Below are 20,969 nucleotides of genomic sequence, written 5' to 3' on the forward strand. Positions count from 1 at the left end.
ACACAAAGCATTTTTATCATCCTTTAAGAAGTTACTTCAAATCCACCCAGCTCAATTACAAATGAATCAAGATGGTGGGTTTATTTGGAAAATGTAGATTGGTTAATCTGCGCTAATGGAGTCCGTGATGGTGAAGCCTCATGTGACACTACTATGTGAGGGTCTTTCTCTCGTTGTGTGTGTGTGAATGCACCACTGAGAGAGCTCCAGACACATACATCTAGCACAGCTTCTTCTTCACAGCACTTACTCACACTACCCTTGACACACACACACACACACACACACACACACACACACACACACACACACACACACACACACACACACACACACACACACACACACACACACACACACACACACACACACACACACACACACACACACACACACACACACACACACACACAGAGACACACACACGCAGACCCTGAGGCTCTCTGACATGCAATATGTAGGTTAGGTACAGGCTCCCCCTACTGGCTGTATATTGTCATTGACACTTTCTTCTAAAACTCAGGTTTGTGAACACAGGGATTAGGATTGGCAACACAAGGCCCAGGTGATGCTGCATGTTGATAGTCATCCACTTATCACACTTACCCATGTATCAAACACAATAATATTGGAATGAGATTTTAGTTTTTAGAAGCTACAAAGCACTTGTATCAACTCTTATGATGTAAAGCACACACACAATACACACACACACCACACGTACACACCACACACACATAACTTTATGCATCTGAAAAAGCCCCTGATTCAGGAGGTAGTGGAGTTGTGGCACGTTTGTGACGTTAGCTGGGAGAAACCTGTTTAGTAAGCATGTAATTAACCTGTCATCGGACCGTGTGCACACGCCTCTGAGCCGTGATGGATGGAAGCTTGGTCTGTGATTATTCTTTAACATCACTCCTGAGTCTGAACACTCCAAACCAAACTCCAGTCACCTACAACCCTCCACTATATAATTAACAAATTATTTATGTGTTCAAACCTCCCCATTAGACTAACGCGCAAGTACATAGATATGCACAAACACACACACACAATTGTGCACGCACACACTGAAATATAAACCGGCCCACCCTACCTTGTCATTAAAAGAGACACTTGGGCATAAAGAATGTTCTCCCTTGATAAGAGTTAGATACGTTATAAGGTGTTATAGAATGTCATCCACATTCTGAATAGGCCTTACGTGCATTAACCTCATTCATAATATCATCATAACACCAATTACTATCATCATACTAAAAACATTATCACCCTCGCACAGAACATTGTGATCAAACAAACAATCCTTATCACTCCAAACATTGTTATTGCATTAAAAGTGGATGTTGTCATTAAGGTAACACTAGCCTGTGGTTTAGCTCCATAGGATGCGTTGCATTGTTGAATAAATCATGGTCTGTTTCAGAAACTCTCAGCCAAGGCTGTCTCTAGGGAGATCTGGTTAGAGTGAATGGCACAACACTAATTTAGAATATTGAGGACAATATGACATATTAAATAATCTGGTTAGGTGTTGTGTGACGAAGAGAGAGAGATCTGTAGGGAGGGAGGGAGATGGAGGGATGTGGAAAGTAAGAAGCGGGAGAGAGAGAGAAGGACGGAGGAAGGGAATGAGAAAGGAGAGAGGGAGAAATACAGAGACCGAGTGAGAGACAGACAGAGAGAGAAAGAAGGACGGAGGAAGGGAATGAGAAAAGGAGGGAGGGAGATACAGAGAGAGAGAGAGAGAGAAGGACGGAGGAAGGGAATGAGAAAAGGAGGGAGGGAGATACAGAGAGAGAGAGAGAGAGAGAGAGGGACGGAGGAAGGGAATGAAAGGAGGGAGGGAGAGATACAGAGAGAGAGAGAGAGAGAGGGACGGAGGAAGGGAATGAAAGGAGGGAGGGAGAGATACAGAGAGAGAGGGACGGAGGAAGGGAATGAAAGGAGGGAGGGAGAGATACAGAGAGAGAGAGAGAGAGGGACGGAGGAAGGGAATGAAAGCAGGGAGGGAGAGCTACAGAGAGAGAGAGAGAGGGACGGAGGAAGGGAATGAGAAGGAGGGAGGGAGAGATACAGAGAGAGAGAGAGAGAGGGGCGGAGGAAGGGAATGAGAAGGAGGGAGGGAGATAGAGAGAGAGAGACGGAGGAAGGGAATGAGAAAAGGAGGGAGGGAGAGATACAGAGAGAGAGAGAGAGAAGGACGGAGGAAGGGAATGAGAAAAGGAGGGAGGGAGGGAGGGAGAGATACAGAGAGAGAGAGAGAGGAAGGGAATGAGAAGGAGGGAGGGAGAGATACAGAGAGAGAGAGACGGAGGAAGGGAATGAGAAGGAGGGAGGGAGAGATACAGAGAGAGAGAGAGGGATGGAGGAAGGGAATGAGAAGGAGAGAGGGAGAGATACAGAGAGAGAGAGGGACGGAGGAAGGGAATGAGAAGGAGGGAGGGAGGGAGAGTGATTGTGTATGACAGTTTTACGGTGTAGGTTATGTTTAGAGTTATGATGTTCTGTCCTCTCTTACTCAGCCGTCACTTAACAACATATGCCTTCAATATCATTACATCTCTCTCCCTTCATTTAGCAGGAGGTGGGAAAAAGTATTCCCTTTTAAACTGTTTCTCTCCCCTTTAAACTAGGCTGTTTTTCTTTCCCCTTTAAACTAGGCTGTGTTTCTTTCCCCTTTAAACTAGGCTGTGTTTCTTTCCCCTTTAAACTAGGCTGTGTTTCTCCCCTTCAAACTAGGCTGTGTTTCTCCCCTTTAAACTAGACTGTGTTTCTCCCCTTTAAACTAGGCTGTGTTTCTCTCCCCTTTAAACTAGGCTGTGTTTCTCTCCCCTTTAAACTAGGCTGTGTTTCTCTCCCCTTTAAACTAGGCTGTGTTTCTCCCCTTTAAACTAGGCTGTGTTTCTCTCCCCTTTAAACTAGGCTGTGTTTCTCTCCCCTTTAAACTAGGCTGTGTTTCTCTCCCCTTTAAACTAGGCTGTGTTTCTCCCCTTTAAACTAGGCTGTGTTTCTCTCCCCTTTAAACTAGGCTGTGTTTCTCCCCTTTAAACTAGGCTGTGTTTCTCCCCTTTAAACTAGGCTGTGTTTCTTTCCCCTTTAAACTAGGCTGTGTTTCTCCCCTTTAAACTAGGCTGTGTTTCTCTCCCCTTTAAACTAGGCTGTTTCTCACCTTTAAACTACGCTGTTTCTCTCCCCTTTAAACTAGGCTGTGTTTCTCTCCCCTTTAAACTAGGCTGTTTCTCACCTTTAAACTAGGCAGTGTTTCTCCACTTTAAACTAGGCTGTGTTTCTCTCCCCTTTAAACTACGCTGTTTCTCTCCCCTTTAAACTAGGCTGTGTTTCTCCCCTTTAAACTAGGCTGTGTTTCTCTCCCCTTTAAACTAGGCTGTGTTTCTCTCCCCTTTAAACTAGGCTGTGTTTCTCTCCCCTTTAAACTAGGCTGTGTTTCTCTCCCCTTTAAACTAGGCTGTTTCTCCACTTTAAACTAGGCTGTGTTTCTCTCCCCTTTAAACTAGGCTGTTTCTCTCCCCTTTAAACTAGGCTGTGTTTCTCTCCCCTTTAAACTAGGCTGTGTTTCTCCCCTTTAAACTAGGCTGTGTTTCTCCCCTTTAAACTAGGCTGTGTTTCTCCCCTTTAAACTAGGCTGTGTTTTTCTCCCCTTTAAACTAGGCTGTGTTTCTCTCCCCTTTAAACTAGGCTGTGTTTCTCCCCTTTAAACTAGGCTGTGTTTCTCCCCCCTTTAAATTAGGCTGTGTTTCTCTCCCCTTTAAACTAGGCTGTTTCTCCCCTTTGTCAGCCGTTACACACACACCTCCTGCCAGCTTCTCCAATGAGGGAAGAGAACTGCGAAGGAGTAAGGGAGAGTTTGGGGTTTAAGATAAATGGTCCCATCCCTGTAATTGTATGTGGGACATTTATTTTGGTGGAGCCTAATATATATTTTTACTTCAGAAAAGGACTGGTGTTCATGTTGTAAAACACAACTGGTGAGGTAGAACTGATTTGATGCTCTTATTAACCCATCTTCAACTTTGTCTTTCTATCAAAAGAGCTGATACAAGACTGTTATTATAGGACTGTTAGTCAAATCTGGTTTGTTGATCTTACAATACCACCCGTTCTACTGTTATTAGAAAGTGATTGATTAACAAGCAGTCCTTATGAGCCCATGTCAAAACTACAGTCAGATTTTAGAGCTATGCAGGAATTCCTTGCTGATTTAAAACTTGTGCTTAAAACAGGCAACTAAATGCATGTTGTTTTCAAGTTTAAGGTTAAATAAAATTTAAAAAATCAATCTACACACTAACACAATGACAAAGCAAAAACTGTTTTTTTTTTTTTTTACTTCGAAGAAAAAAAATATACCAACATATAACATTTACTTTAGTATTCAGACCCTTTACTCTGGACTGTTGAAGCATATTTGACAGTGATTACAGTCTCAAGTCTTTTTGGGTATGACGCTACAAGCTTGGTACACCTGTATTTGGGGAGTTTCTCCCATTCTTCTCTGCAGATCCTCTCAAGTTCTGTCAGGTTAGATAGCTGCAAAGCTATTTTCAGGTCTCTCCAGAGATGTTCGATCGGGTTCACGTCTGGGCTCTGGCTGGGATGCTCACGGACATTCAGAGACTTGTCCCGAAGCCACTCCTGCGTTGTCTTGGCTGTGTGCTTAGGGTCGTTGTCCTGTTGGAAGGTGAACCTTTGCCCCAGTCTGAGGTCCTGAGTGCTCTGGAGCAGGTTTTCATCAAGGATCCCTCTGTACTTTGCTCCATTCATCTTTCCCTCGATCCTGACTAGTCTTCCAGTACCTTCCTCTGAAAGACACCCCCACTGCATGATACTGCAACCACCATGCTTCTCCGTAGGGATGGTGCCAGGTTTCCTCTAGACGTGACACTTGGCATTCAGGCCAAAGAGTTCAATCTTGGTTTCATCAGACCAGAGAATCTAGTTTCTCATGGTGTGAGAGTCCTTTAGGTGCCTTTTGGCAACTCCAAGAGGGCTGTCATGTGCCTTTTACTGAGGAGTGGCTTCCATCTGGCCGTTCAACCATAAAGGCCTGATTGGTGGTGTGCTGTAGAGATGGTTGTACTTCTGGAAGGTTCTCCCATCTCCACAGAGGAATTCTGGAGCTCTGTCAGTGTGACCATCGGGTTCTTGGTTACCTACCTGACCAAGGCCCTTCTCCCTCTGATTGCTCAGTTTGGCAGGGCAGCCAGCTCTAGGAAGAGTCTTGTTTGTTCCAAACTTCTTCCATTTAAGAATGATGGAGGCCACTGTGTTCTTGGGGACCTTCAAATCTGCAGAAATGTTTTGGTACCCTTCCCCAGATCTGTGTTTCGACACAATCCTGTCTCGGCGCTCTACCGACAATTCCTTTGACCTCATGGCTTGGCATTTGCTCTGACATGCACTGTGAGCTGTGGAACCTTATATAGACAGGTGTGTGCCTTTCCAAAGCATGTACAATTAATTGAATTTACCACAGGTGGACTCCAATCAAGTTGTAGAAACATCTCAAGGATGTTCAATGGGAACAGGATGCACCTGAGCTCAATTTTGAGTCTCATGGCAAAGGGTCTGAATGCTTATGTAAATAATTCATTTTAGTTTTCTATGTTTAATAAATTTGCAAAAATGTCTAAAAACCTGTTTTCACCTTGTCATTATGAGGTATTGTGTGTAGATTGATGAGGGGGAAAAATGATTGAATCCATTTTAGAATAAGGCTGTAATTTTAACAACGTGGAAAAAGTCAAGGGGTCTGAATACTTTCCGAATGCACTGTAAATATTTAGGCATTCGGATTGACGTGTATTTGACGTTTAAAGAACATATACTGCAGATGTAACAGGTGGTGCCTTCCTCTAAGCAGTAGGAAGCACGTTATTCAGTCAACCTCTTCCTCTGTTCCTGGTTATGGTGATATCATGACTCTACTAGTCTTAAATGTTTGGAGGCCGTCTGCCGTAGTGCCCTTCGTTTTGTTACAGGGGACAGGTTTGATACTTATTACTGCATTATGTATCTAGAAGTTGGCTGGACATTGCTAAACACCTATATATCTACACTACTCCCTTTTTGTTTACAAGGCCCTGCTTCACAAACTTCCCTCTTCTCTAACTTTGCTGTTGAGGTATAGACACCTGAGTTGCCTACCCCGTTCACAGGATTGGTTACTCTTGATTGGAACTCTTGAAGTTCCAGGGGTCTCCACTGAGCTAGGTAAATCTACTTTTAGTTTTAATGCACCGTATTACTGGATTCAAATTCAAAAGACATTTCATCTTGATGTTCTGGTGCCGTTCGGGCAATTTAAAGTATTGATTGGGGACTTATTTGTGACTTCTGGGTGGTTTGTGATGTTTTATTTGTGACTTTTGGGTGGTTTGTGATGTTTTATTTGTGCTTCCCATGACTGTGTTTTTGTATATTAATGTCTATAGGCAGGGTAGCCTAGTGGTTAGAGCGTTTGACTAGTAACCGGAAGGTTGCAAAACAACAAACAATAACAATAACAATAAAACAAGAAATAGGTCTACAGTTTGACTATTTTCTACATTGTAGAGTAATAGTGAAAACATCAAAACTATAAAATAGCACATTTGGAATCTTGTAGTAACCAAACAAGTGTTAAACAAGTCAATCTTTTTTATATTTGAGATTCTTCAAAGTAGACATCCTTTGCCTTGATGACATTCTCCCAACCAGCTTCATGAGGTAGTCACCTGGAATGCTTTCCCAACAGTCTTGAAGGAGTTCCCACATGCTGAGCACTTGTTGGCTGCCTTTCCTTCACTCTGCGGTCCAACTCAACCCAAACCATCTCAATTGGGTTGAGGTCGGGTAATTGTGGAGGCCAGCTCATCTGATGCAGCACTCCATCACTCTCCTTGGTCAAATAGCCCTGACACAGCCTGGAGGTGTGTTGGGTCATTGTCCTGTTGAAAAACAAATGATAGTCCCACTAAGAGCAAAACAGATGGGATGTTGTATCGCTGCAGAATGATGTGGTAGCCATGCTGGTTAAGTGTGCCTTGAATTCTAAATAAATCACAGACCGTGAATAAATCACTGACATTTCTGAGGCTATTAACTCTAATGACCTTATTCTCTGCAGCAGAGGTAACTCTGGGTCTTCCTTTCCTGTGGTGGTCCTCATGAGAGCCAGTTTCATCATAGCAATGGAAGTTTTTTTTGTTTTACGACTGCACTTGAAGAAACTTTCAAAGTTCCTGAAATGTTCCTGATTGACTGACCTTCATGTCAGTAATGATGGACTGTCGTTTCTCTTTGCTTATTTGAGCTGTTCTTGCCATAATATGGACTTGGTCTTTTTTTTACATATAGGTCTATAACGCATTACGAAGGAAAGAAATTCCACAAATTAACTTTTAACAAGGCACAGCTGTTAATTGAAATGCATTCCAGGTGACTACCACATGAAGCTGGTTGAGAGAATGCCAAGAGTGTGCAAAGCTGTAATCAAGGCAAAGGGTGGCTACTTTGAAGAATCTAAAATCTAAAATATGTTTTGAGTTGTTTTACACGTTTGGTTACTAAATGAGTCCATATGTGTTATTTCATAGTTTTGATGTCTTCACTATTATTCTTTAATGTAAAAATAGAGAAAAATCCTGGAATGGTTAGGTGTGTCCAAACTTTTGACTAGAACTGTATGTATCTATACAAATAAATAGTGCACTAAATAAGGAATATTGTGCCATTTGGAATGCAACCCAGTCTTGCGATGTGTCCTGTCTTGGTGTGAGAACACTATGGTAGTGTGTGTTTTAGCTAGACCCTCTCCTCCTGCTTTGGGTGTATAGGTGGGTTGGAACACAGCGAGGGATTACTACACCTTCCTGTGGTCTCCTATGCCGGAAAACTACCAACCTGGAAGCACTGTACACAGGGCTGTGGTGTTCCAAGGTACACTCACACTGTACACTTACACCCACACACACACACACACACACACACACACACACACACACACACACACACACACACACACACACACACACACACACACACACACACACACACACACACACACACACACACACACACACACACACACACACACACACACACTGAGGTGGCAGGTAGCCTAATGGTTAGAGCGTTGGACTAGTAACCGAAAGGTTGCTGACAAGGTAAAAATCTGTCGTTCTGCCCCTGAACAAGGGAGTTAACCCCACTGTTCCTAGGCTGTCATTGAAAATAAGACTGTTCTTAACTGACTTGCCTAGTTAAATGTAAAACAAAGAAACGTCTCTTACACTCCGACACGTGAACACTGTCCATTTGTTTCTTTTTTTTTTAACCTTTTTTTAATTTGTATTTTTAACTTCATTTACACATTTACAAACGCACACAGACGTACATTTACACATTTACAAACACACACAGATGTACATTTACACATTTACAAACACACACAGACGTACATTTACACATTTACAAACACACACAGATGTACATTTACACACTTACAAACGCACACAGATGTACATTTACACATTTACAAACACACACAGACGTACATTTACACATTTACAAACACACACAGATGTACATTTACACACTTACAAACGCACACAGACGTACATTTACACACTTACAAACGCACACAGACGTACATTTACAAATGCACACAGACGTACATTTACACATTTACAAACGCACACAGACGTACATTTACAAATGCACACAGACGTACATTAACACACTAACAAACGCACACAGACGTACATTTACAAACGCACACAGATGTACATTTACACACTTACAAACGCACACAGACGTACATTAACACACACGGTGAATACTAACAAACGCACACAGACGGAATTTACAAACGGACACAGATGTAAGACATTTACACATTTGGGACAAACGCACACAGACGAGAGAGCATTAAAAGAGGGAAAGAACCTTACAAACGCACACAGGGACAAGACAAGATTTAAATGACAAAACATGACACTTACAAACGCACACAGACGATGTACATTTACACATTTACAAACGCACACAGACGTACATTTACACATTTACAAACACACACAGACGTACATTTACACATTTACAAACACACACAGACGTACATTTACACATTTACAAACGCACACAGACGTACATTTACACATTTACAAACACACACAGACGTACATTTACACACTTACAAACGCACACAGACGTACATTTACAAACGCACACAGACGTACATTTACAAACGCACACAGACGTACATTTACACATTTACAAACGCACACAGACGTATTTACACATTTACAAACGCACACAGACGTACATTAACACACTTACAAACGCACACAGACGTACATTTACAAACACACACAGATTTACACACTTACAAACGCACACAGACGTACATTTACACACTTACAAACGCACACAGACGTACATTTACACACTTACAAACGCACACAGACGTACATTTACACACTTACAAACGCACACAGACGTACATTTACACACACACAACTACCGTGGTTTACTAAGACAAACCCTGGCTTTAACGGTCATAAAAACCACCTCCCTTATTTTATTGATGGAACCCAACCGCAACCGTGGTCAGAGACTTGAACACCCCTCTGCCTCTGCAGGGATAACACACACACACACACTCCATGGAGGACCGCTGGACTGGTTTTACAGGGTGCTGACATGGTCAGATATGAGACAGTGAAAGGCCCGCTGTAGTGTGCTGGTGAAACTCTCTGACTTGTGCATATGTTGAACATCACTGACCGTGATCTTTACCTCAAATACAGAGAGGTTAAATTACTGGACTTTTACTCGGACTGGACTTTGACCGTTGATTGAAGAATGCATTTACTATCAGAATGAGTTGAAACGTATGGAAGATGAGTGGTGCATTATAAGAGAAGATTTATACACAAAGTCAGGATTCAGCCCATAGACTGGACTGGGCCGATGTTCACAACGCCTCTCAGAGTGCTGACCTAGGATCAGTTTAGCCTTTTAGATCATAATGAGTATGATTATATGGACAAGGGGGACCAGGTCCTAGATCATTACTCCTCCAATTCACCTGATGATACTGTCTCAAAATGGCACACTACACAACCTTCGTAACGTCCTAACAATCTGTCTCCTATGCAGGGCACTATGTTCCCAAGAGTGACGGGGAGTTCTATCAGCTCTGTTACGTCACGCACAAGGGTGACATCAGAGGCGCCAGCACGCCTTTCCTGTTTCGCCCAGCCACGCCCACCGAGGACTGTCTCACCGTTACCGAGGACGACAACAACTCAGACATACTGGTGGTGACCACCAAGAGCAGTGTGCTGGAGGTACACATACAGAGATGCAGTATAGCCATCGAAATGTACCAGTTTACAGTCTAAATGCAATTACCAAATATATGCCAAAAAATTCTAATCCACTTTATACAATTGGCTCCTGGCTTCCTCTCTTCTCCTCTCCCTTCCTCTCCTTTTCCTTCATCTCCCCCCCCTCTTCCCCGCTCTCCTCTCCCTTCCTCTTCTCTTCCTTCTTCTCTTCCCCCCTCTCCTCTCCTCTTCTGTCTTCCCTTCCTCTCCTCTCCCTTCCTCTCTTCCCCCTCTCCTCTCCACTCCCCTTCTTCCCCCTCTCCCTCCTTCCTCTTCCGTCTTCCCTTCCTCTCCTCTTCCCCCTCTCCCTTCCTCTCTTCCCCTCTCCCTTCTCTCCTCTTCCGTCTTCCCTTCCTCTCTTCCCCCTCTCCCTTCCTCTCTTCCCCCTCTCCCTTCTCTCCTCTTCCGTCTTCCTTTCCTCTCCTCTTCCTTCTTCCCTTCCTCTCTTCCCCCTCTCCTCTCCCTTCCTCTTCTCTTCCTTCTTCTCTTCACCCCTCTCCCTTCCTTTCCCTTCTTCTTCTCTTCCCTCCTCTCCTCTTCCTTCCTCTTCTCTTCCTTCTTCTCTTCACCCCTCTCCCTTCCTCTCCCTTCTTCTTCTCTTCCCTCCTCTTCTCTTCCTTCTCTTCCCCCTCTCCTATCCCTTCCTCTTCTCTTCCCCCTCTCCTATCCCTTCCTCTTCTCTTCCTTCTTCTCTTCCCTCCTCTCCTCTTCCTTCCTCTTCTCTTCCTTCTTCTCTTCACCCCTCTCCCTTCCTCTCCCTTCTTCTTCTCTTCCCTCCTCTTCTCTTCCTTCTCTTCCCCCTCTCCTATCCCTTCCTCTTCTCTTCCCCCTCTCCTATCCCTTCCTCTTCTCTTCCTTCTTCTCTTCCCTCCTCTCCTCTTCCTTCCTCTCTTCTCCCTTCCTCTCATCTTCCTTCCTCTCTTCGCCTCTCCTCCCCCTTCCTCTCTTCACCCCTCTCCTTTCCTCTCCTCTTTCTTCCCCTCTCCTCTCCCTTCCTCCCTTATTCTCTTCCCCTCTTTCCTCTCCCTTCCTCTCTTCCTTCTTCTCCCCCTCTCCTCTTCCTTCTTCTCTTCCCCCTCTCCTCTCCCTTCCTCTCTCTCCCCCGCTCCTCTCTTCCCCCTCTTCTCTCCCCTCCTCTTCCTTCCTCGCTTCTCCCTTCCTCTCCTCTTCCTTCTTATCTTCCCCCTCTCCTCTCCCTTCCTCTTCTCTTCATTCTTCTCTCCTCTTCCTTCCTTTCCTCTCCCTTCCTTTCCTCTCCCTTCCTCTTCTCTTCATTCTTCTCTTCCTTCCTCTCCTCTCCTCTCCCTTCCTCTCCTCTCCCTTCCTTTCCTCTTCCTTCTTCCCTTCCTCCCCTCTCCATTCCTCTCCTTTTCCTTCTTCCCTTCCTCTCCTCTCCCTTCCTCTCTTCCCCCTCTCCCTTCCTCTCTTCCCCCTCCCTTCTCTCCTCTTCCATCTTCCCTTCCTCTCTTCCCCCTCTCCCTTCCTCTCTTCCCCCTCTCCTCTCCCTTCCTCTTCTCTTCCTTCTTCTCTTCACCCCTCTCCTCTTCCTTCCTCTCTTCTCCCTTCCTCTCCCTTCTCCTCTTCCTTCCTCTCTTCTCCCTTCCTCTCCTCTTCCTTCCTCTCTTCGCCTCTCCTCTCCCTTCCTCTCTTCACCCCTCTCATTTCCTCTCTTCCTTCCTCTCTTCCCCTCTCCTCCCCATTCCTCCCTTATTCTCTTCCCCTCTTTCCTCTCCCTTCCTCTCTTCCTTCTTCTCCCCCTCTCCTCTTCTTTCCTCTCTTTCTCCTCTCCCTCTCCTCTTCCCCCTCTCCCTCTCCCTCTCTCTCCCCCTCTCATCTCTTCCCCCTCTCCTCTCCCCTCCTCTTCCTTCCTCTCTTCTCCCCTCCTCTTCCTTCCTCTCTTCTCCCCTCTCCTCTCCCTTCCTCTTCTCTTCATTCTTCTCTTCTCTCCTCTTCCTTCCTCTCCTCTTCCTTCCTCTCCCTTCCTCTTCTCTTCATTCTTCTCTTCTCTTCCCTCCTCTCCCTTTCTCTCCTCTCCCTTCCTTTCCTCTTCCTTCTTCCCTTCCTCCCCCCCCTTCCTCTTCTCTTCCCCCTCTCCCTTCCTCTTCTCTTCCCCCTCTCCCTTTCTCTCATTCCCCCCTCTCCCTTCCTATTCTCTTCCCTCCTCTCCCTTCCTCTTCTCTTCCCTCCTCTCCCTTCCTCTTCTCTTCCCCCTCTCCCTTCCTCTTCTCTTCCCTCCTCTTCCTTCCTCTCTTCACCCCTCTCCCTTCCTCTTCCTTCCTCTCTTCCCCTCTCCTCTCCCTTCCTCCCTTATTCTCTTCCCCCCTTTCCTCTCCCTTCCTCTCTTCCTTCTTCCCCCTCTCCTCTTCTTTCCTCTCTTTCTCCTCTCCCTCTCCTCTTCCTTCTTCTCTTCCCCCTCTCCTCTCCCATCCTCTCTCTCCCCCGCTCCTCTCTTCCCCCTATCCTCTTCCTTCCTCTCTTCCTTCCTCCCTTATTCTCTTCCCCCTTTCCTCTCCCTTCCTCTCGTCCTTCTTCTCCCCCTCTCCTCTTCCTTCCTCTCTTCACCCCTTTCCCTTCCTCTTCTCTTCCCTCCTCTCCCTTCCTCTTCTCTTCCCCCTCTCCCTTCCTCTTCTCTTCCCTCCTCTTCCTTCCTCTCTTCACCCCTCTCCCTTCCTCTTCCTTCCTCTCTTCCCCTCTCCTCTCCCTTCCTCCCTTATTCTCTTCCCCCTTTCCTCTCCCTTCCTCTCTTCCTTCTTCCCCCTCTCCTCTTCTTTCCTCTCTTTCTCCTCTCCCTCTCCTCTTCCTTCTTCTCTTCCCCCTCTCCTCTCCCATCCTCTCTCTCCTCTCTTCCCCCTATCCTCTTCCTTCCTCTCTTCACCCCTCTTCCTTCCTCCCTTATTCTCTTCCCCCTTTCCTCTCCCTTCCTCTCCTCCTTCTCCCCCCCTCTCCTCTTCCTTCCTCTCTTCACCCCTCTCCCTTCCTCTTCTCTTCCCTCCTCTCCCTTCCTCTTCTCTTCCCCCTCTCCCTTCCTCTTCTCTTCCCTCCTCTTCCTTCCTCTCTTCACCCCTCTCCCTTCCTCTTCCTTCCTCTCTTCCCCTCTCCTCTCCCTTCCTCCCTTATTCTCTTCCCCCTTTCCTCTCCCTTCCTCTCTTCCTTCTTCCCCCTCTCCTCTTCTTTCCTCTCTTTCTCCTCTCCCTCTCCTCTTCCTTCTTCTCTTCCCCCTCTCCTCTCTCTCCCCCCGCTCCTCTCTTCCCCCTATCCTCTTCCTTCCTCTCTTCACCCCTCTTCCTTCCTCCCTTATTCTCTTCCCCCTTTCCTCTCCCTTCCTCTCCCTCCTTCTTCTCCCCCTCTCCTCTTCCTTCCTCTCTTCACCCCTCTCCCTTCCTCTTCCTTCCCCTCTCCCCCTCTCCTCTTCTTTCCTCTCTTTCTCCTCTCCCTCTCCTCTCTTCCCCCTCTCCTCTCCCATCCCCTCTCTCCCCCGCTCCTCTCTTCCCCCTCTCCTCTTCCTTCCTCCCCTATCCGTCCTCTCTTCCCCCTCTCCTCTTCCTTCCTCTCTTCCTCTCCCTTTATTTCCTCTTTACCCCTTTCCTCTCCTCTCTTCCTCTCTTTCTCCTCTCCTCTCCCTCTCCTCTTCCTTCTTCTCTTCCCCCTCTCCTCTTTCTTCCTCTCCCTTCCTCTCTCTCCCCCCACTCCTCTCCCTTCCTCTCTTCCTCCTCTCCCCTCCTCTTTTCTTCCTTCCTCTCCTCTTCCGTCCTCTCTTCCCCCTCTCCTCTCCTTTCCTCTCTTCACCCCTCTCCCTTCCTCTCCTCTTCCGTCCTCTCTTCCCCCTCTCCTCTCCTCTCTTCACCCCTTTCCTCTCCTCTTTCTTCCTTTCTTTCTCTCCTCTCCCTTCTTTTCCCCTCCCTTTCTTTCCTCTCTTCCCCCCTCACCTCCCCCTTCCTCTCTTCCCCTTTCCTCACTTCCCCTCTCCCCTCCTGTGGTGAGCAGCAGCGTGTAGAGGAGGCGCAGCAGGAGCGCAGGGAGCTGTTGAAGAGATTACATCACCTTCAGAAGGAGAAACAGCAGCTGCAGGAGGAGCACAGGAGGCTGCACAGAGAGAGGGAGCAGGAGAGGGAGACCTGCTACCTTCTACGCACACACAACCAGGTGAGGGAGAGGAGGGGGGAAGAGAGGAAGGGAGAGGGGAGGGGGGAAAGAAGAGAGGGAGAGGGGTGGAGTAGAGGAGAGAGGAAGGGAGAGGTGAGGGGGAAAAGAGAGGAGAAAGGAAGGGAGAGGTGAGGGTGGAATAGAGGAAGGAATAGAGGAAGGGAGAGGTGAGGGGGAAGAGAGGAAGGGAGAGGGGAGGGGGAAAGAAGAGAGGGAGGGGGTGGAGTAGAGGAGAGAGGAAGGGAGAGGTGAGGGGGAAAAGAGGAGAAAGGAAGGGAGAGGTGAGGGTGGAATAGAGGAAGGGAGAGGTGAGGGTGGAATAGAGGAAGGGAGAGGTGAGGGGGGAAGAGAGGAAGGGAGAGGAGAGGGTGGAATAGAGGAAGGGAGAGGTGAGGGCAGAAGAGAGGAGTGTCACGGAGAGGAGAGGGGGAAGAGAGGAAAGGAGAGGGGGGAGAGGAAGGGAGAGGTGAGGGGGAGGAGAGGAAGAGGGGGAGAGAGGAGGGAGGGAGGAGAGAGGAAGGGAGGGGAGTGGGGGAAGAGAGGGAGGAAGGGAGGTGAGAGGGAAGAGGGAGAGGAGAGGGGAGGAGAGAGGAAGGGAGAGGAGTGGGGGGGAAGAGAGGGAGGAATGGAGAGAATTGGGGGAAGAGAGGGAGGAAGGTAGAGGAAGAGAGGGGGAGGAGAGGGAGGGAAGGGAGAGGAGTGGGGGAAGGGAGAGAGGAATGGCGAGGATTGAGGAAGAGAGGGAGGAAGGGAGAGGAGGGAAGAGGTAGAGGAGAGGATGAGGGGAGAGGAGAGGAGTGGGGGTAAGAGAGGGAGGGATGGAGAGGATTGGGGGAATAATAAGAAAAGAGGGTATAGGAGTGATGGCTGCATCAGTAGTATGCATCAGTAGCTGCATAACCTCACTGCAACTCCCCTCCAAGTCTCCGACCACTGCCTTGTATCCTTTTCCCTCTCGCTCTCATCCAACACCTCCCACACTGCCCCTACTCGGATGGTATCGCGCCGTCCCAACCTTCGCTCTCTCTCCCCCGCTACTCTCTCCTCTTCCATCCTATCATCTCTTCCCTCCGCTCAAACCTTCTCCCACCTATCTCCTGATTCTGCCTCCTCAACCCTCCTCTCCTCCCTCTCTGCATCCCTTGACTCTCTATGTCCCCTATCCTCCAGGCCGGCTCGGTCCTCCCCTCCCGCTCCGTGGCTCGATGACTCATTGCGAGCTCACAGAACAGGGCTCCGGGCAGCCGAGCGGAAATGGAGGAAAACTCGCCTCCCTGCGGACCTGGCATCCTTTCACTCCCTCCTCTCTACATTTTCCTCCTCTGTCTCTGCTGCTAAAGCCACTTTCTACCACGCTAAATTCCAAGCATCTGCCTCTAACCCTAGGAAGCTCTTTGCCACCTTCTCCTCCCTCCTGAATCCTCCGCCCCCTCCCCCCCCTCCCTCTCTGCAGATGACTTCGTCAACCATTTTGAAAAGAAGGTCGACGACATCCGATCCTCGTTTGCTAAGTCAAACGACACCGCTGGTTCTGCTCACACTGCCCTACCCTGTGCTCTGACCTCTTTCTCCCTCTCTCTCCAGATGAAATCTCGCGTCTTGTGACGGCCGGCCGCCCAACAACCTGCCCGCTTGACCCTATCCCCTCCTCTCTTCTCCAGACCATTTCCGGAGACCTTCTCCCTTACCTCACCTCGCTCATCAACTCATCCCTGACCGTTGGCTACGTCCCTTCCGTCTTCAAGAGAGCGAGAGTTGCACCCCTTCTGAAAAAACCTACACTCGATCCCTCCGATGTCAACAATTACAGACCAGTATCCCTTCTTTCTTTTCTCTCCAAAACTCTTGAACGTGCCGTCCTTGGCCAGCTCTCCCGCTATCTCTCTCTGAATGACCTTCTTGATCCAAATCAGTCAGGTTTCAAGACTAGTCATTCAACTGAGACTGCTCTCCTCTGTATCACGGAGGCGCTCCGCACTGCTAAAGCTAACTCTCTCTCCTCTGCTCTCATCCTTCTAGATCTATCGGCTGCCTTCGATACTGTGAACCATCAGATCCTCCTCTCCACCCTCTCCGAGTTGGGCATCTCCGGCGCGGCCCACGCTTGGATTGCGTCCTACCTGACAGGTCGCTCCTACCAGGTGGCGTGGCGAGAATCTGTCTCCTCACCACGCGCTCTCACCACTGGTGTCCCCCAGGGCTCTGTTCTTGGCCCTCTCCTATTCTCGCTATACACCAAGTCACTTGGCTCTGTCATAACCTCACATGGTCTCTCTTATCATTGCTATGCAGACGACACACAATTAATCTTCTCCTTTCCCCCTTCTGATGACCAGGTGGCGAATCGCATCTCTGCATGTCTGGCAGACATATCAGTGTGGATGACGGATCACCACCTCAAGCTGAACCTCGGCAAGACGGAGCTGCTCTTCCTCCCGGGAAAGGACTGCCCGTTCCATGATCTCGCCATCACGGTCGACAACTCCATTGTGTCCTCCTCCCAGAGCGCCAAGAACCTTGGCGTGATCCTGGACAACACCCTGTCGTTCTCAACTAACATCAAGGCGGTGGCCCGTTCCTGTAGGTTCATGCTCTACAACATCCGCAGAGTACGACCCTGCCTCACACAGGAAGCGGCGCAGGTCCTAATCCAGGCACTTGTCATCTCCCGTCTGGATTACTGCAACTCGCTGTTGGCTGGGCTCCCTGCCTGTGCCATTAAACCCCTTCAACTCATCCAGAACGCCGCAGCCCGTCTGGTGTTCAACCTTCCCAAGTTCTCTCACGTCACCCCGCTCCTCCGTTCTCTCCACTGGCTTCCAGTTGAAGCTCGCATCCGCTACAAGACCATGGTGCTTGCCTACGGAGCTGTGAGGGGAACGGCACCTCAGTACCTCCAGGCTCTGATCAGGCCCTACACCCAAACAAGGGCACTGCGTTCATCCACCTCTGGCCTGCTCGCCTCCCTACCACTGAGGAAGTACAGCTCCCGCTCAGCCCAGTCAAAACTGTTCGCTGCCCTGGCCCCCCCAATGGTGGAACAAACTCCCTCACGACGCCAGGACAGCGGAGTCAATCACCACCTTCCGGAGACACCTGAAACCCCACCTCTTTAAGGAATACCTAGGATAGGTTAAGTAATCCCTCTCACCCCACCCCCCCTAAGTTTTAGATGCACTATTGTTAAGTGACTGTCCCACTGGATGTCATAAGGTGAATGCACCAATTTGTAAGTCGCTCTGGATAAGAGCGTCTGCTAAATGACTTAAATGTAAATGTAAATGTAGTATGTGTGACAAACAGGTGCTGTTTTTCTGTTAAAAAACAAGAATGTATAAAGCCTTTATTACAGGATAGCAAAGATTAAAAACAGCTGAATTTGTGAAATTGCTTTATCCAACATGGTTGTGTGAGGCTTGGTGCTCAAGGAATCAGTACTCTATTAAACAAACAGGCAAAATGTCTTATTTCTGTATATATACACTACCGGTCAAAAGTTTTAGAACAGCTATTCATTCAATTAAAAACTATATATATATATATATTCAAAAATATATTTTCTACATTGTAGAAGAGTGGTGAAAACATCAAAACTATGAAATAACACATATGGAATCATGTATTAATCAAAAAATTGTTAAACACTCTTGGCATTCTCTCAACCAGCTTCATGAGGTAGTCACCTGGAATGCATTTCAATTAACAGGTGTGCCTTGTTAAAAGTGAACATGTGAAATGTCTTTCCTTTCTTAATGCGTTTGAGCCAATCAGTTGTATGACAAGGTATTGGTGGTATACAAAAGATAGCCCTATATGTCTCAGTTCATATTATGGCAAGAACAGCTCAAATAAGAAAAGAGAAATGTCAGTCCATCATTACTTTAAGACATGAAGGTCAGTCAATCCGGAAAATCATTAGACTTAACAGCCTCAGAAATTGCAGCCCAAATAAATGCTTCACAAAGTTCAAGTAACAGACACATCTCAACATGAACTGTTCAGAGGAATCAGGCCTTCACTGTGTGAATCAGGCCTTCATGGTCGAATGTCTGCAGAGAAACCACTACCAATAAGAAGAAGAGACTTGCTTGGGGCATGAAACATGAGCAATGGACATTAGACCGGTGGAAATCTGTCCTTCTGGTCTGATGAGTCCAAATTTGAGAGTTTTGGTTCCAACCGCCGTGTCTTTGTGAGACGCAAAGTGAACGGATGATCTCAGCATGTGTGGTTCCCACCGTGAAACATGGAGGAGGAGGTGTGATTGTGTGGAGGTGCTTTACTGGTGACACTGTAGGTGATATATTTAGAATTCAAGGCACGCATGACCAGCATGGCTACCACAGCATTCTGAATCGATACGCCATCCCATCTGGTTTGCGCTTAGTGGGACTACCATTTGTTTTTCAACAGGACAATGACCCAACACACCTCCCAGGCTGTGTAAGGGATATTTGACCAAGAAGCAGAGTGATGGAGTGCTGCATCAGATGACCTGGCCTCCACAATTACCTGACCTCCACAATCACCCCTACCTCAACCCAATTGAGATGGTTTGGGATGAGTTTGGCTGCAGAGCGAAGAAAAAGCAGCCAACAGGTCCTCAGCATGTGGGAACTCCTTCAAGACTTGGAAAAGCATTCCAGGTGAAGCAGGTTGGGAGAATGCCGAGAGTGTGCAAAGCTGTCATCAAGGAAAAGGGTGGCTACTTTGAAGAATCTCAAATATAATATATATTTAATTTTTTTAAATTTGGTTGCTTCATGATTCCATGTGTTATTTCATAGTTTTGATGTCTTCACTATTATTCTACAATGTAGAAAATAGTAAAAATAAATGAATAAACCATTGAATGAGGAGGTGTGTCCAAACTTTTGACTGCTACTGAATATATGGATGATTTCTGAAGCCAGGCACATTTAACGGTTAGACTATTGCTCTGGATAAGAGCGTCTGCTAAATGACTTAAATGTAAATGTAAAATGTATTGATTATGGACCTAATTAATTTGGTTTCCTCTCTCCGCATTGTTCTCAACACCAATATGCTGGTTAACTTTGCTATTATGCACATAGCAACATGGTCTAGGAAAAGGCTTCAATTCAACAGCACAATGTTTCAGAACCGCAGACAGTGACCGCTATCCAACGCGGGAGCTGGCACATTTGTTATGAAATATTTGCTTTCTTAGTGTTGCACCATCGTTCTTACATATTATCACCATATACAATTTCAGTAATGCACGTCTTAGAGTGATGGACTGTGCCATCCCCACAGCCTCCGCAATGCATTAATCCACTGAGACAGGTGTCTTGTGCACCATAAAAGAAATAACAGTAATTTGCGACTGATTGCTCGACTAAAGATCAAAAGTCTTATCGACCAAACAATCGACCAGTCAACTAAATGTACATAAAGAGTGTATATAAAAAATACCTTAAGTATTCAGACCCTTTGCTCTGAGAATCGAAATTGAGCTCAGGTGCCTCCTGTTTCCATTGATCATCCTTGAGATGTTTCTACAACTTGATTGGAGTTCACCTGTGGTAAGTTAAATTGATTGGACATAATATATAATAATAATATATGCCATTTAGCAGACGCTTTTATCCAAAGCGACTTACAGTCATGTGTGCATACATTCTACGTATGGGTGGTCCCGGGGATCGAACCCACTACCCTGGCGTTACAAGCGCCATGCTCTACCAACTGAGCTACACAGGACATGATTTGGAAAGGCACACACCTGTCTACAGAAGGTCCCACATTTGACAGTGCATGTCAGATCTGAACCAAGCCAGGTTGAAGGAATTGTCTATAGAGCTCCGAGACGACAGGATTGTGTCGAGGCACAGATCTGGGGAAGAGTACCAAAACATTTCTGATCCCCAAGATCACAGAGATTCATCATTCTTAAATGGAAGACTTCCAAGAGCTGGCCGCCCGGCCAAACTGAGCAATCGGGGGAGAAGGGCCTTGGTCAGGGAGGTGACAGAGATCCCGATGAGCACTCAGACAGAGCTCCAGAGTTCCTCTGTGGAGATTGGAGAACCTTCCAGAAAGACAACCATCTCTGCAGCACTCCACCAATCAGGCCTTTATGGTAGAGTGGCCAGACGGAAGCCACTCCTCAGTAAACGGCACATGACAGCCTGCTTGGAGTTTACAAAAGGCACCTAAAGGACTCTTTGGCCTGAACAAGATTCTCTGGTCTGATGAAACCAAGATTGAACTCTTTGGCCTGAATGCCAAGTGTCACGTCTGGAGGAAACCTGGCACCATCCCTACGGTGAAGCATGGTGGTGGCAGCATCATGCTGTGGGGATGTTTTTCAGCAGCAGGTACTGTGAGACTAGTCAGGATCGAGGGAAAGATGAGCGGAGAAAAGTACAGAGGGATCCTTGATGAAAACCTGCTCCAGAGCACTCA

At 47.2% G+C, this 20,969-nt stretch overlaps 1 pseudogene; it reads left to right on the forward strand.

Moving 5' to 3' along the window:
• LOC124043088 overlaps window positions 1-20,969 on the forward strand; it is a 70,981-nt pseudogene that overhangs the window by 4,761 nt on the left and 45,251 nt on the right.

The sequence above is a fragment of the Oncorhynchus gorbuscha genome, linkage group LG09, assembly GCF_021184085.1.
Source record: "Oncorhynchus gorbuscha isolate QuinsamMale2020 ecotype Even-year linkage group LG09, OgorEven_v1.0, whole genome shotgun sequence".
Lineage (NCBI taxonomy): Eukaryota > Metazoa > Chordata > Actinopteri > Salmoniformes > Salmonidae > Oncorhynchus > Oncorhynchus gorbuscha.